The 2,183-nt window shown below is 32.5% G+C and overlaps 1 protein-coding gene across 1 annotated transcript in view; it reads right to left on the bottom strand.

The window, feature by feature from the left end:
* The window catches only part of LOC106872761 (myocardin-related transcription factor B), a 355,455-nt gene that overhangs the window by 335,599 nt on the left and 17,673 nt on the right, over positions 1 to 2,183 (bottom strand). The window lies entirely within an intron of this gene.

The raw sequence follows: 2,183 nt of genomic DNA, 5'->3' as shown, positions 1-2,183 counted from the left end.
GAGAGAGAGAGAGAGAGAGAGAGAGAGAGAGAGAGAGAGACAGAGAGAGAGAGAGAGAGAGACAGAGAGAGAGAGAGACAGAGAGAGAGAGAGACACAGAGAGAGACAGAGAGAGAGAGATTCGCTAAATAAAGTCAAAATGAGAAAATACTAACTCCTAACTCTCTGTTTACTGAAACAAAAGGTCAGGAAGAAACAGAGAAATGAAAGCTGAAATATAAAACAAGAAAATAAAAAATAAAATCAGGCAAGCAATACTTTGAGCTTATAATAATTAAAAGACAAGAAAACCTTGTTACACTTGTAGAAGTGTAAGCTCTAACAGTTTCCACAAACTGCTGAAATATGCCAAATCAACAAACCTGCAACATTGAAAGGTAGTGATACAATTTAGCAGAGTGAACACATCAGTATGGAGGTGTGCAGTGTTTGCAGTGAATGTAGAAATGTATATTTATCTATGAAAGGTTGTAAGTATGCATCAAAATAGCTGTTAAATGTGAACCTTAAACATTGTTCCACATGTGAAAGCGCTTCTCCACAGAACTGAGCATATTCACAAACTAGACTGAATTTACATATACATATATACAGTCGGGGAAATAAATATTCGTACATGTCAAAATTCTTTATTTATTTAATTTCTAATGAACATAAATGGGATATACCAATACTATATTTGCATACACATGCATAAACTAAGAATATGCAAAAGAAACTAATAAATTATAGTAACTAATAAATTTATATACAATTATAAATATTTAGGGGTGAAAAAAGTATTCGTACAGAATAAATTTATGATTTTCTATGCCACAAAATACTGCTAAAATAATTTTTTTCTACTAGAACTTTCTCGTTTGTTCCAATAATCTTATCAGTAGTCATTTTTAAGTGTCAAAACGCTAGCTTCTTCATTCAGCACTGAGACAACATAAAGTAGTGTCGTAATAATGGCAAAAAGTAAAGAACTCACAAATTCAGTGAAAAACTTAATTACTGAACAGTGGAAAGCAGGTAAAAGTTACAGGAAAATATCAGAGACCCTTTGTATTCCATTTTCTACCATATCTTCATTTATTCAAAGATATAAAAAATCGAGAACTGTTGAAAACAGAATAAAATCCGGTGTACCATGCAAGATTTCCCCTAGATCTTTAAGAAAAATGAAGTATTGAAAAAAACGCAATGATCACCAGAAAGGAGTTGCAAGAAGATTTGTTAGCTTCAGGGACTAGTGTTACATTATGAACAATCAGCAATGAACTTCATAGGTATGAACTGAAGTCATGCTCTCCTAGAAAAACTCCACTGTTGATAAAAGGCATAGAGATGCCCATTTAAAATTTGTTTATGAATATAAAGATAAATCTGATACATTCTGGGAAAATGTTCTTTGGACAGACGAGTCAAAAATTGAATTGCTTGGATGAAATTTGCGTAGCCATGTTTGGAGGAAAGATGGTACCACCTATTCGCCGAAAAACACAGTTCCTACTGTAAAGTTTGGAGGTGGCAACATCATTGTGTGGGGGTGTTTCTCTGCAAATGGCACTGGCAATTTACATGTGATAGATGGTAGAATGAATACAGAGATGTACCAGAATATTTTGAACAATAATTTATGGGACTCTGTAGAAAAGCTCCAGCTTTGTGAAGGGTGGGTTTTACAACAGGATACCGACCCTAAGCACATGGCAAAGTCTACCAAAAATGGATTGACAATCACATTATAAAATTATTAGAATGGCCAAGCCAATCACCTGACTTGAACCCCATTGAAAATTTGTGGCGTTATTTGAAAATTAAAACTCATTCAAGAGCCCCTTGCAAGAAGAATAGGAAAAAATTCCCAAAGAAACATGCAAGTCATTGATTAAGAACTACAAGAAGAGATTGGTTGAAGTGGAACTGAATAATGGTTATGCTACAAAGTATTAAATCAGAATTATCAGTTATTTATGTTCTGTACGAATACTTTTTTCATCCCTAAATATTTATATTTGTATATAAATTCATTAGTTACTATAATTTATTAGTTTCTTTTGCATATTCTTAGTTTATGTACGTGTATGCAAATATAGTATTGGTATATCCCATTTATGTTCAGTAGAAATTAAATAAATAAAGAATTTTGACATGTACAAATATTTATTTCCCCCCACTGTATATATATATATATA

Source organism: Octopus bimaculoides, chromosome 10 (genome assembly GCF_001194135.2).
Source record: "Octopus bimaculoides isolate UCB-OBI-ISO-001 chromosome 10, ASM119413v2, whole genome shotgun sequence".
Taxonomy (NCBI): Eukaryota; Metazoa; Mollusca; class Cephalopoda; order Octopoda; family Octopodidae; genus Octopus; species Octopus bimaculoides.
This window is presented reverse-complemented; position numbering and strand designations above follow the sequence as displayed.